Source organism: Gymnoscopelus braueri (assembly GCF_963280865.1).
Source record: "Gymnoscopelus braueri genome assembly, chromosome: 14".
Lineage (NCBI taxonomy): Eukaryota > Metazoa > Chordata > Actinopteri > Myctophiformes > Myctophidae > Gymnoscopelus > Gymnoscopelus braueri.
In genome coordinates, this window is record NC_137619.1 from 22,759,575 (window position 1) to 22,775,155 (window position 15,581).

Sequence of the window (15,581 nt, forward strand, 5' to 3'; positions counted from 1 at the left end):
CTTGCCCTTTAAGCCGCTCGTGCTGTGCTTTCCTTGCAACAGCTCCATTGGCCACCGGGCGCTGTGTGGGCGGGACACGACGCTGTGTGGGCGGGACACGATTTGGTGACTCAGCGCCTGAGTCACCGCACAAGCTGCCAATCAAAACGGAACCTCCTGCGCTTTCCAGCAGCAGGCTCCTCTCCTCTCCTCTCCTCTCCTCTCCTCTCCTCTCCTCTCCTCTCCTCTCCTCTCCTCTCCTCTCCTCTCCTCTCCTGCTCTTATTCTCTCCTCTCCTCTCCTGCTCTTATTCTCTCCTCTCCTCTCCTCTCCTCTCCTCTCCTCTCCTCTCCTCTCCTCTCCTCTCCTCTCCTCTCCTCTCCTCTCCTCTCCTCTCCTCTCCTGTGTGTTCATTACTTCACTTCGCATGGCCCCGAACCCCATCTGTGACATTGGATTGATAGAGCCATGTCTAAGCACTGCAGTTGGCTTGGGGGAAACTGTTAAAATGCCATAATAACAGTTGAACGGAAACGAGCAAATAACACCAAGGAGATAGCAGGCTACGTTGGTTCTCATAATTGACGAGTAGCAGTTTCCTTATTATTTAGTTTTTTTTTACATTTGTCCTTTATAGTTACTTTAGCTGTTTAGCACCGTACTGGACGGATCTACCATTGAGGGTGAGTGTCAGTGTCTTGAAACTAAACGGAAAACTGTTTGGGGTATGTTGGCTCTGGTGCTAGGATAATGTTTTTGTTATTTGTTCTAGTCAACTTGGTTGAACTTGTTGTTGCAGGCTGTTATCTACACAGCCTATAGGTTACATCTCTCTCTCTCTCTCTCTCTCTCTCTCTCTCTCTCTCTCTCTGTATCTCTCTCTCTCTCTCTCTCTTTCTCTCTCTCTCACTCTCTCTCTCTCTCTCTGTATCTCTCTCTCTCTCTCTCTCTCTCTCTCTCTCTCTCTCTCTCTCTCTCTCTCTCTCTCTCTCTCTCTCTCTCTCTCTCTCTCTCTCTCTCTCTCTCGCTTTCTCTCTCTCTCACACACAAACAAACAAACAAACAAACAAACACTCTCTCTTTCTCTGTCTGTCTGTCTGTCTGTCTGTCTGTCTGTCTGTCTGTCTGTCTGTCTGTCACTTTGTCTGTCTGTCACTCTGTCTGTCACTCTGTCACTGTGCCTGTCTGTCTCTCTGCGGCTTCCCTTCTTCACTCTTATTTGAGCATCCAAAACAAAAACATAGTAATAAAGTAGTCCAGGTTAGTAGTAGCCTACTACTAGAAAACCTACGAGTTTTTGTTTTGACTTCCCCAAACCATTGAATGGGGAAGGAAGCCCCTCTTTCTTTCTTTCTGTCAATGCTTAAGGCAGAGGACAGGTCCTGGACTGCTGTGTTCTCTCGTGTCGCCCCGGGAAAGCAGGGCTCATTTGCCGCTACTGCTGCCTCACTGCCTGGGTTATATAACCGGGTTCAGGGTTGTCTGCCTTCAGTGGTGTAAAGTAACTAAGTACATTTACTCAAGTACTATACTTAGGTACAATGTTGAGGTACTTTTACTGGAGTATTTCCAATTTTCAATTTTGTTTTACTCCACCTCAGAGGCAAATCTTTTACTCCACTACAAATATTTGAAAACTTTAGTTACTAGTTACTTTGTAGATTTTGATTATTATTACAGAACATACAGTAACCACTTCAGCCCTATACATTTCGGCTATTTGAAAATAGCCGATCTGCAAGCTCACAATGCTCACAATACTCACAATATGATGCATTGAGAGCTTGTAGATCTGCTATTTTCAAAATAACATATATATTTTAACTTGTGAAAATGGGACATTCTGCATAATGAGTACTTTTACTTTAGGTATTTTAAGTACATTGTGATTTTGATGCCAATACTTTTGTACTTTTTCTCAAGTGAATTTTTAGTTCCAGACTTTCATTGTATTTATATTGCAGTATTGATACTTTTACTTAAGTAAAACATGTGAGTACTTTTTCCACCACTGTCTGCCTTGCCTAATATGCCTATAGAGACAGATTGTTTTGCTACCATGCTTGTTTAGTAGGAAAATATCCTCTGATGTCTGGGATGTTGTCTGGTGTGTGTATTCCATGTCCAACCCATGTCTTTCTCCTTGCCAACTCTCTTTGTCAGTATTAGTCTTTTTAGTGCACCAGTCATTCACTCACTCAATCAATCAATCAATCAATCAATCAATCAATCAATCAATCAATCAATCAATCAATCAATCAATCAATCAATCAATCAGCTAGTCAGTCAGTTAGTCAGTGTGTCTGTCAGTCAGTAGGCAACTTAGATTTTGTTTTTAAACTTTATTAGTAAAAGTATAGCACAAGGTACTGTTAAATAAAAGCCTGTAATTCAAAATGTCACATTATTGGATTGTAATTAGTCCAGCATTTAAGATTTTACTTGATTAAACGTATAATAGTATTGGCATCAAAATAATGCTTTAAAAGTCCTCATTATGCAGTATGTCACATTTCACAAATATTTTCAAAATATTTTCAATGTTTTTTGAGAATAGCAGATCTAAAAGCTCGCAATGCATCCCATCGTGATTCGTGACACGTTGAGAGCTTTTAGATCAGCTATTTTATATAAATAATAGCGCTTAAGTGGTTACATGTTTTGTAATAATAATCTAAATCTGTAGTAACTAGTAACTAAAGTTTTCAAATAATTGTATTGGAGTAAAAAGTGCAGTATTTGCCTCTGAGATGCAGTGGAGTATCAAAAATGTAAATGCCCAAGTAAAGTATAACCTAAAAAAATGTACTTAATCACTTAAACATACATGTACTTAGTATAACGGACGTAAGTTGGCTCTATACTTGGTCTGCTCTTGTTTCCTTCTACACCAAAACTATTTGCCAGAAACAGCTGATCTACAAGCTCACAACGCACCAGATTGCGACACGTTGTGAGCTTGTATATCGACTATTGCAGCGAATGTTCCCCCTCAGAATAGGGGATGCTAGGGTTCAAGTGGTCAGTACTTGAGTAAATCTACTTAGTTATCTTCAACCACTGCAAATTGCCATAGTGGTCAGAGGTTTTGTCAATGGGGGATTACACCGGCAAGAGGAAGAGCGCTTCTAATTTTGCAGCTAATCCAGATTAAGGCGCTGTGTTCCGCTGTACTCCCAGTCTGTGCATACCGGCCTCAAACACTGTCCCATCAAACAGACTGCCCACTCAGTTACCAGCACAGCACTGTCCACCACAATATTGATCCACCTGGGTTTTCTAGAGGAGATTTAAAGGGGGTCCCAGGGAAATAAACTGAAGAATAAAGTAGTTTAATTTCACAAATATTGAATTAAATTAATTAGAGTAAGCTTCAGAAGGTCACTACTATCTCCACCTATATTTAGTCTTACCACAATGATAACCACCAATAGGAAGGAGATGAGATCACAGCGGCTTACTGTAAGCCTGTGCTGTTTACATTTCTGACTAATAAAGTATTCAATCAATCAATCAATCAATCAAAACCAAGTTGGTCTCGTAGCTACTGTAGAATACCATCGTTCTTGATAGCCAGCCATTAAAAAAACATTGTAAGATGCTCCTGCTATGTTAAAAACATGTAATCCTCATCATTGTTAACCACTTAAGCCCTATATACTTAATTACTGGAGCCCCGAGGGATCTTTTTCCCTCTACACCAAATATCTTCACTAAAAATAGCAGATCTACAAGCTCACACTATTGCAATGGGATGCACTGTGAGCTTGTAGATCTTTCAGATCGTTTTTGCTGAATCTTTACCCCAGGATATGGCTCAAGTGGTTTAAAATTCCTTTCCTGTACCCACTCATTTTCTTGACTGTTTTGAGATACCTTGTTTATTTGCTTCAGTAATGCCTACATGACCTGTGAGTATGTAAAAAAAAACAAAAAAACAATAAACATCACGTTTAAAAAAAAAAAAAATCCTTTCCTGTGTTAAACATTAAAAACATTGTTAAGATACTGTAGCTCATATTCTGCTCTCTCTGTCTTGTCCTGACATTTGCATCACTAGTGCTGCTTGTGAATTACTTTAGTTTGAAAACATGTACTAAACATGTATTTTCAACTGGCAAGTGTTGAAAATACAATGTCGTTGAGTGACACTTGTGAAAAGGTCCGTGCGACTAGGTATAACTAATAATACATTATCATTATTAAGTCATTATGATTGAGAACAATTGTAAATTAGTGGTGTTATTGTGTGTGAATCAGAGACACAGAGAGACGGAGGGCAGCAGACCTAGAGAGACAGAGAGACCAGGATACCAGTAGACAGAGAGAGAGCGAGATAAAAAGCAGGAGAGAGAGAGAGAGCAGTAGACAGAGAGAGTGAGAACAGTAGACAGAGACATAGAAAGCAGTAGACATACAGAGAGAGAGAGAGAGAGAGAGAGAGAGAGAGAGAGGGAGAGAGAGAGAGAGAGAGAGAGAGAGAGAGAGCAGGAGAGCTGTAGACAGAGTGAGTGAGAGAGCAGTGGCCAGAGAGAAAGAGCAATAGAGACAGCAGGAGAGCAGTAGACATTGAGAGAGAGAGAGCTGAGAGCAAGAATAAAAGAGAATGTGAAAGCTAGACCCAGAGAGAGAGAGAGAGAGAGAGAGAGAGAGAGGAGAGAGAGAGAGAAGAGAGAGAGAGATCTCTGTGTACTATAAATAGAGAAGAGAGAAGTAGCCGTAATGATAGCATCCATCGCCGCACAATAATCCCCACATGCAGTAGCACTGTGCTAGTGGCTCCATCGGCGTTAACACTGGCATCTAAACACGGCTCAGGTGGACCCTTCAGAAGGCTTATCCCACTACAGTCTGACTTCTACGTATTCATACCGGGTTTCAAGTGGAAAACGCAGCACTTGAAAATGGGCTATTTTTCATCAACCAAGACTGTCATACAACAAAGTAAAAATCTAGCTTCACGCTATAACCTCTAACCCTCACACATCTTTCTCGGGCGTACATACAGCGTATCAGCACCCCCTGTGAATAGTACCGTATACATGTAACCCTGCACCATATGGGAGCTGCACTGTAAAATACTGCGTGTTCATTTAACTCTTGAGAGAGTGTAGAAATGAGACCGGGCCGTTCAGGGTCCCAGGGTTATTTTACTGTGTGAGGTTTCACAATGGCCCGTACTGATAAAGTTGTAATTCATGCATGGGGGAGGAGGGGAGGGCCGGTACATGCTGTTCTCTCCCAGTAGACTATCACGCCAAACTCCCATACACACAATAAAATCTGCAGTGTTTGTTTAACTCAGAGAGTGTACACATGTAACCAAATGGATCCGTAAGGGTCCATTTGGTTACATTTGTACACTCTCTGAGTTACAAACTGATAAATGAACACTGAGTTTTTTTATTGTGTAAGGAAAGCATGGCGGAGAAATAGTTTTTTATTGTAGTTTTTTGCTTTTTTGCATTGTCATAGCAAACGTTCAGACCTTGCAGAAGGCCACTGAAGAGGTGTCTCAGCAACGTGTTGGGATAACTTGGTTCAACAACACAAATGCACATATTTCAATAAAGTCACTCACAACTGCAATGAGTGTCTGGCTCATGCATGCGCATGCGGCGGGTTGCTGCATTCAGGCCATCTGCAGCATGCAGCAGCTTTTTGCAGCTGTAGGTTAGAGGCCAGCCCAGAAGTGCAGTATTATTATACGCCTTGTCCATCCTAGAAAGGCGTTTTAATTAACATAAGGCTGGGGGTTGGGGTGGCGCCTTGTGTGCGCGCCGCGCGTGCGTGTGTGTGTGTGTGTCTGTGTGTGTGTGTGTATGGCGTTGCATTATTTTTTGTGCATTTTAGAGAGAGCAGGATGAACAGTCCAGTACAGCACTGAAACAGGTCATATATACTGCGTGTGAGTGTGCGTGTGTGCACGTGTGTGTGCGAGTGTGTGTGTGTGTTGCAGTGCACACCAACATAGCCCCACCCCTTCAGGCACTGACCTCCTTTTTATTATTACTCACACAGGAAGCACCTTTTCTGCCTCTCTCTCTCTCTCTCTCTCTCTCTCTCTCTCTCTCTCTCTCTCTCTCTCTCTCTCTGTCTTTTGTGTGTTTCTCTCTCTCTCTCTCTCTCACACGGTCTATATGTCACTCTCTCGTTCTCTCTCTCTCTCTATCCCTCTTTCTTCTCTCTCTCTGTTCCTTCCTGCTCACTTTGTTCCAATTTCTCCTACAGCTCAGGCTGAACCCGAGCATCAACGACTGTGTTACTGTGTGCTTATGTTCGAGTGTGTGTGTGCAGTGCAGTGTGTAGTGTGCGTGCGTGCGTGCGTGCGTGCGTGCGTGCGTGCGTGCGTGCGTGCGTGCGTGCGTGCGTGCGTGCGTGCGTGCGTGCATGCGTGCGTGCGTGCGTGAGTGCGTGAGTGTGCGTGTTTATAGGTGCATGTATGTGCGCTCAATGCAATGCATCAAAAATGATCACAGCACACACATGTGCATTGACGCACGCATGCACACACACACACACACACACACACACACACACACACACACACACACACACACACACACACACACACACACACACACACACACACACACACACACACACACACACACACACACACACACACACACTCTCTCTCTCTGGTCCCTCCAAGCGATCAGAGCATCCAGTATAGAACAGAATGTACAGACTGCAGATATTCTCCACGCAGCCTTTCTAATATGCTGTGGCTATTGATTCTCCACATACAGTAACATATATGCACATGTATGTACATCATCAGTCCTATAGGATCCAGTGTCTCTCGCCAACATCACCTAAAAAGGATCTGTCTGTCTGGATCAGGGGTCTTCAACAGGGGGTACGGCCGGGACCCCTAGGGGGTCCTCAGAGTTACTACAGGGGGGGCCGCCAAATCTTTGTGTGATAGGATTTTTCTATTTACATCCCCAAGCATCCCTTTTCTGAGGAGAACTTTAGCCAAAAATAGCAGATCTACAAGCTCACAACGCCTCGCAGCGCGAGGCGTTGTGAGCTTGTAGATTGTTGGCAAAGAGGCTTGTAGATTTTTGGCAAAGAGGTTTGGTGTAGAGGGAAAAAAGAGCAGACCAAGTTTAAAAAAAAATTGTTTGATCTGAAACACAATTTTATACAATATGTAGTGGGGGGGGGGTCCCTGCTCCATCTGTCTCTCAGCTAGGGGGTCCTTGGCCTGAAAAACGTTGAAGACCCCTGGTCTAGATCACTGGTTCTCAACCTTTTCGGGATCGGGGCCCACTTGAAAATGTCATAAGCTGTCGTGGCCCACCCATCTGACCACAGTAAGTAAGTAAGTAAGTAACTAAAGTTTTCAAATAATTGTAGTGGAGTAAAAGTACAATATTTGCCATTGAGATGTAGTGGAGTAGAAGTAAAAGTACTGAAAATTGTAAATACGACAGTAAAGTAAAAATACCTAAAATGTTTACTTAAGTACAGTACTTGAGTAAATGTACTTAGTTACTTTACACCACTGCAATTATTATCCCACTTGCAATACCCTCGCGCAAGCCCTGGCCCACAGGTTGAGAACCACTGGTCCAGATGTCAGTTTGAAGTCTTTCCGATGTCGTTCTGTGTGTCTGAATCTACACCGAAATAAGTCGTAGAAAGAACCCGACGAAGGTTCTCCACTTGGCAAAAATGTTCCCTAAAAAGTCGGTCAGTCCTATTTTCGAATGTGCGATCGGGAGTGTTTATGATTTTTTTCTCGCAAGGCATTTTCAGTAGCAGTAAAAATAGATCACACACACATTACTGTACTCTGTCACTGTCTCATCCACTAATGACTATAGACGCATTGTGCTGAGTTCAGACAAGACAAAACAAGTCCTGAAGATCTGGAACACATACTGTACCGTACGAAGGCCTGCGAGCGTGCACACACACACACACACACACACACACACACACACACACACACACACACACACACACACACACACACACACACACACACACACACACACACACACACACACACACACACACACACACACACAGGCTTGTTTATGCTACCATTTGGGGACACATGACAAGGACCTCCCATGCGAGGACACCCCTTTCTAGACATCCTACGCCTCTGAGAAAAATCAGGCATGATCAGAAAAAAATCAGGAACCAGAATATGACTTCAAATTAGCAATATTCAATACTTTTTGTCCCAGACCTGACTGGGTCCACCCATGAGGGGACTCTCAGGTATTGCTATCTTTCTGGGGACACCATGACACACTTTCAGATATCACTATCTTACTGGGGACACCATAACACACTTTCAGAAATAACTATCTTTCTGGGGACACCATAACACACTTTCAGATATAACTATCTTTCTGGGGACACCATAACATACTTTCAGATATAACTATCTTTCTGGGGACACCATAACACTCTTTCAGATATTACCATCTTTCTGGGGAACACCTTAACACTCTCAGGTATTACCATCTTTCTGGGGACACCATAACACTCTTTCAGATATTACTATCTTTCTGGGGAACACCTTAACACACTTTCAGATATTACTATCTTTCTGGGGAACACCTTAACACATTGTATTTAACAACAGACACGGAACACTCTTTCAGGTATTACTGAGATTTATTCACAGGCATGCAAACAGCCCCGAGGTGAAAAAGGTGACAACATGTTTTCTTTCGGGTCAGGTGTCACACAATTGCCCTATTTGGGTTCAAAAAGGTGACTGTAGGTGAAAAGTGACACTTTTGCAACTGTACACATAGGACCGTCTATACTGTAAATGGTGAAGGAACTGCCCATGATCAACAACGCATGCTGTTGTTTCCTCACACACTCATACACATGTTCCTACACTTGCACAGACAAAATCAAATATTCAGTGCTAATTTAAAAGTAAACAATTGCCCTATTTGGGTTCAAAAAGGTGACTGTACTTCCTCTTGACCTAGGAGGTAGAATAAGAGCAGTCAAAATGGTAATCTTACCCAGATTGCTATACCTTTTCTTGTCACTACCAGTAGAAATACCCTTGAAACAATTCAGAGAATGGAATAAACATATTTCACGTTTTATCTGGGACAGGAAAAGGCCACGGGTGAAATTTTCTACCTTACAGCTACCCCGGGCGAGAGGAGACATGTCCCTCCCTTCCTTAAGGGATTATTATTTGTCAGCACAGCTGAGACCCCTTGTATATTGGTGTAACCTGTCCTATATTGCTAAATGGAAAAACATAGAGCTATCCTTAATGGATAAACCAATACAGTCATTACTAGGTTGCACTGAGGGAGAGAAAGGAATGTTTCAGACAGTGAGCCAATGGGTAAATTTTCATTTAAAATATGGTTAGAAGTAGGGGTGTCACGATACGCCTATTCCACGATTCAATTCGACTTTCGATATTAAGGTCACGATTCGATTCGATTTTCGATACGATATCTATTTTTAAAACGTCCTTTTTTTCAGCTTTGAGGGCTATATGATTATTAATTTAGGCTATTGTCTTGATTTGTAAAGAAAAACACATGTTTCTCAATAAGTCTCTTTTATTTGAATAATGAGAATGAGAATAACAAAAAGGGTTTTATGCCCTTACAACAACAACATTCTTGTGAAGCTCTATAACTAAATAAAATCTAAAAAAATAATACAAAATTGAACATGTAAGAAAAAAGGATCCAAAGACAACTGTTATTTGGCTACATGTTCTTAAACTTCTTAAAGTATGTTCACATTGTTTGAACAGGTAAGAGCTTTAACAAACAAGAAATGTGAATAATAAGCTACGCCATACTATTCACTTTTTATTTTCAAATTCTTCTTCAAGAAGATGAGCATGTTCACATTTTCTGGAGTGAGGGCATTCCTTTGAGCGGTCACAATGTCTCCTGCTGTTGAGAACACTCTCTCACTTGCAACACTTGTTGCTTGAACAGCAAGATAATGTTTGGAGAGCTTTGCTAAATGTGGGTAAGACTGCTCATTATCTTAAGTTCTCATACAAGGCAGGCAACACTTTTGTGCTCATATGCGATCTGCATGGCATTTCGTAACGTGGTTCTAGGACACTGATCAAATGATTGAACCCAGCGTTCTCCACCACTGAAAGGGGTCGCATGTCTAATGCTATTAACATCCCAACTGCGCTCGTTATTTGTTGAGCGCGGGTCGAAAGATGTGGGAGTTTGGCTCTATAAGAGCCTGGAATCGTTGGCTGTGTCATCCTTTTACCGGCCAGATCAATGTCTTTGTGATGCCTGCGAATATGCGTCCCCATATTTGAGCTATTAAGCTGGCCAGCATACAATCCTGCCTTCGTACCAGCATTACTGGACGGCAGATATAGACAATGGGTTCGTCTTGGTGTCACCTCCATATGTGATATATGATATTGACAGTTTTGAAAATATGAGTCAGACATATGGGCTGGCTAAGCAGGACTTTTTCAGATATCTGCAGTTAAGGGATTTTTTCAGATATAACTATCTTTCTGGGGACACCATAACATACTTTCAGATATAACTATCTTTCTGGGGACACCATAACACTCTTTCAGATATTACCATCTTTCTGGGGAACACCTTAACACTCTCAGGTAATACCATCTTTCTGGGGACACCATAACACTCTTTCAGATATTACTATCTTTCTGGGGAACACCCAGCTATTAAGCTGGCCAGCATACAATCCTGCCTTCGTACCAGCATTACTGGACGGCAGATATAGACAATGGGTTCGTCTTGGTGTCACCTCCATATGTACAATGATTAAAAAAGAAATAAAAAGGTCCAATCCGGGGATCACACCAACTATAATAACTGTATTTGTTGATGCTTATAACTCAGGGAGTAATAGAGGTCTTATAAGTAAACTATACAATGGAATTGTGTCATTGAATAAGGACTCTATGTGAAACAACGATGGGAAAAAGAACTTGACATTGACATAAGTGATGAAGTGTGGTCGGATTCATGGGAAACACAATCAACGACTACTAACTCCTTGACCTGGAGAGACTTTTGCTGGAAAAACCAAATCCGCTTCTTTATCACTCCCAAACAGAAGTCTAAACCAACTGGAAACCAGCTGGACTGCTGGAGGGAATGTGGAGATACTATGGTTGACCATGCACATGTCTTTTGGTCTTGTCCTGCAATTCAACCTTTCTGGAAGGAGGTAGCAACACTTATCTCAAATTCTGGGTTTCAGTATCAATACTACATTTGAATCTTTGTATCTTGGACAAACCCCGGATGGACTGAGTCAGAATGACTCCTATTTGTTTAAGATCCTACTTGCAGCAAGCAAAAAAGCTATTACAAAGAACTGGTTGTAGAAAAACTGCCCTACTATGGGACTATTTATCAGTACTGTGAGACAATTGCATCTCTTAGAGCAGATGACCTACTCTTTGAGGCTCCAAAAGGAGTTGGGTGAAAAAAGATGGGGGAAATGGCTGGACTATTTAGATTGTGAGCCAGATCCCTGATGATGGCTGGTTGTATCCTCCCTATGGTATATTGTACTTTGTATTTGGTCTTAAATACTGTCAACATGTTTCAGTCTTATTACTAGTACCAAATGTCCCATGACATCTTTTTATTTGTTACTGTTCTGTTCTTGTTTTGTCTGTATGTTTTATTTTTACTGCTATTTTTTCTGTTGCTTTTCTGTACTATTTGATTTTATGTACTGTCTGATAAAACTTCTGAAAAAAAAGAGTAAAAAAAAAAAAGAAGTGACTGTAGGTGAAAAGTGACACTTTTGTATGTCTGTATTCATTCCTGAAACCTCCATATTCAGGAGGTGCAAAGTGCATCACAGACAGAACAGTGGGTCATTTAGACAACAAACTAAAAAAACATGAACATTTAGACAGAATGTGTAATTACCCAATACGTCTTGATATCAAGTTTCTGTTGTTGCTACTCTGAGTATCTAAGGCCAATACGTGCTCTTCCGTCTGAGGACTGGGTATTTTACAGTGTAGTTTGAGGTCCCAGAGATGTAAAAAAAAAGGTATCAAATTGGGGGTCCCTGGCCTAAGGAATTATGAACTGGGGGTCCTTGAAATGAAAAAGGTTGAGAATCACTGATTTAGACTCGAAGACCTGAAGCCGAATAAAAAAATGTCTTCTGAATCCTGAATTTTCAGAAAAACGTATGTTGCTATAATTCAGTGGTTCTCAAACCAAAGGCCGCGGACCCCCATCTCAAAATAGTCTGTGCCTCGGGACTCCCAGAAGCAAAGATGTCAGTTAAAAAGAAACTGCTTTAAAAAAATATATATTATATTCAAAGATATTCATGATTTTTCAAAAATAGCAGATCTACAAGCTCGTAGTGCGGCACGAAGTGATGCGCTATGAGCTTGTATATCTGCTATTTTTGAAGAATCACCACACATATATATATATAGCTTAAATCTAAAATTACACAGATGCTTTCCCAGTTTTAAAGGGGTAGTTCACCCAAAAACCAAATTATTCATTATTTTTGATGACCAGCGGACCTAGCCTGGTTCCAGACCATAGACCCCGCACACTCTCCGAGTGGGGCTCCTCTTGGTCTGGTGTCATAATGTGAGCCTCTGGCTTTTCACGGTAGAAGAAATACCTGTCAAATCAGAGTCGGAGGTGGGGGTGGGTCTAACGACAAGCCAATCAGCACCACGGTGCGTTTTCAAGCTGTGCGACACTAGCCTGAACCGCACAATATGGCGCCACCTGTCCAATGCACTCAATGATGGGGGCCACCATGTTGTGTTCTGCTGCGCTTTCTTCATAGGGCAGACTGAAGCTGGTTTTCCCCCAAAAGACTGCACCTGGCGCCCTCTCCTAAGTCAAAAATTCTAAATATACTAAATGGACTGGCAACACTCTGAGAGTGTTTGTACAAATGGAACCAAATGGACCAGTGCGTCTGTTTGGTTCCGTTTGTGAACTCTCAAGAGCTATGGGGGTCTGTGGCCCTAATGCAAAGTAAACTGGGGGTCCTTGAATTGAAAAACAGGTTGAGAATCACTCATTGATGAATAAAGGCAGACCACCGAATGGCTGTCCTAAGGAGACTTATGGCAGATTCAGAATTATTACTCAAGACAAGGTCAGGAAAACAGTCAAACTTTATTATTCACTCTAAAGTCTGACAAGTGGCGCCCCCATGAGGCACCTATGTACCATTACTGTTGAATGAAGTGTACTTGGAACCTTAACAGTGACCCAATCCAAGAGAGGGGTAAAACAATTAAGCGAAAGGGAGAAAACTTGGCCAATGTTAATGTCTCGTTAAGACAGTACGTAGTATTGTAGTAGTACTCCCTCTACATCTTCTTCTTTAAAGCTACAATTCGATTATTAACATAATATTTTATAGCTTTCCATTGTCTCTTTTTAAGGGCTGGCTCAGATTCGAGACATTTGTCACAGGCTCTTTTGTCTGGGACCCTACAAGTCAGTATATACTGCTTTAGGTGCCTCTCCACAGCTGCCTTTTCTTCCGGTCCCCATGTCGTCCTATTTGATTCTTGCCGAGCTAAAAAAAACAAAAAAAACAAAAAACAGATTAGTCTTAGTCTAATGTCATCGTCTTAGGAACTGCTTCTTTTGGAGGAGTTAACTAAAATCTACATTTGTTTCTACCACTGGATATAGATACGGCATGTTTTGATTGGCCATTTTAGTCACGTTTCATTTCTATACTGCACAAGTGCTGAATGTTTTGGAGCGCATCACTGCCCCTCTACTTATGGATAAAGGCATATTTTTTTAAATATGTTTAGTTAGATTTATTTCTTGTGTTTCAGGTGTACGGCGGTAAGTATTTGCAATATATTAAATAAATTCACAGCCCCCTTCTACTGTGGATATTAGATAATCAACACTCTTTTCTTTTTCCAGGTAATTAGAACGTATGCATCTTAATCCCCAGGTTAACAGGTGAGTATCACTTTGATTCAGGTTACCAGGTGAGTATGAGTAATTCTTTCTTTTTTTTATACCCAGAAACCAATTTCCAGTCAGGTAAGTATAATTTAGAGCAACAAAGTAACGTTGAACTTTGGAGTCGCCCACAGGGATAACAAGTCCCCGCCTGTTCATCACCAACAACAATAATAAAGCTATAAAATAAGAGTGTGAGTTGAATATCATGGATAACAAGACCAGGAGACCTGGTTCTGCCAGACCCAGCACTACGTCACGGTGTATGCCCATGTATGGACAAAAGGGGGACAGACTTTTATGGCTGGGGCCTAAGGGCAAAGGGGGCATGCCCATGTATGGAGAAAACAGGTACAAAGCCTCATGTAAGCCCGACCCCTTGGGTCTGGCAACAATAATAGTCTTGTACAGGCATGTTGAGAATCAGGTGTAGGCTACACCAACCACAGCCAGCAGCTGTCCGATGCAGGGTGGTGAGAAGGGAAAATAATGTCCACCAAATATGATGTGAATCAGAGTTGTTGTTTCTGCAGAACGGTGCATTTAGTTTTTCAATCAGTTGCTATAGCGCCACCTATGAATCTATCGGGGTCAAAGAGACTCTTACCATGCTACACATCTCAACCAAATTTGATGCAAACCACAGTTAACCTTGAGGGAAATGACATGGCAGATCGACTGACTGACAAAGCCTCTTGTATGCCAGCCAATATCCTTACCTCTTTTTGGCTCTGTATGTCCATCTCCTGCAGAATGGGTCTCTCCATTATTTGGCGCCGACGCACTCCGTTTAGCAACTGTTGAATGACAAGAACATTATTCGTTAAAGTACCACAGGTAGGCTAAGTAAGCTACAGGCATTAATTCTCCTACTATGTTACACATCTCCACCCAATTTGGTGCAAATTGGAGTTACTCTGGTGGGAGATGACATGCCACAGACCGACCGACAAAGCCTCTTACTTACAAACCCTGTACTGTCCAATATCCTTACCTCTTGTTGGCTCTGTCTGTCCATGTCCAGCTGAATGAGTCTCTCCTTCAAGCTCCGAATCACCGCCTATTGAATGACAAGTGGAACATTATTCTGTATGTAGAGGTGCTGGAAATATAGGGGAAAACCAGTACTGTCCAATATCCTTACCTCCCGTTGGCTCTGTCTGTCCATGTCCAGCTGAATGAGTCTCTCCTTCAAGCTCCGATTCACCGCCTATTGAATGACAAGTTGAACATTATTCTTTAAGTTGAGGTGCTGGAGATATGGTTGTGTGTCTGCTGTCTCTCTATCTGTAGTGTCTGCTGTCTCACTATCTGTAATATGTTTTGGAGTCAATTTCAAATGGCGACGGTTGTGAAAAGAAGTAGAGCCCGACCGATATGGATTTTTGTGACCGATACCCGATTTTAGAGAGGTTTGGATTATATAGGTCAACCGATATGCAACCGATAGTGAAAAAAAAAACAAAAAAACAGAAAAGGCCTATTTTAATTCCAGCTAATAAAATTAGCTGGAATGAAAATAGGCCTTTTCTGTTTTTGTTTTTTTTACATTTACTCAAGTACTGTACTTAGGAAAATTTTAAGTAAAATGTTGAGGTATTTTTTTTACTTCAATGGAGTATTTCCAATTTTCAACAC

The 15,581-nt window shown here is 41.7% G+C and overlaps 1 protein-coding gene across 1 annotated transcript in view; it reads left to right on the plus strand.

The window, feature by feature from the left end:
• The first annotated feature begins 455 nt into the window (after positions 1-455).
• The window catches only part of sertad2b (SERTA domain containing 2b), a 66,503-nt gene continuing 51,377 nt past the window's right edge, over positions 456-15,581 (plus strand). The window contains exon 1 of the mRNA XM_080450316.1: positions 456-662. The gene's annotated coding sequence lies outside the window, so the exon portion shown is untranslated. The remainder of the gene's footprint in view (positions 663-15,581) is intronic.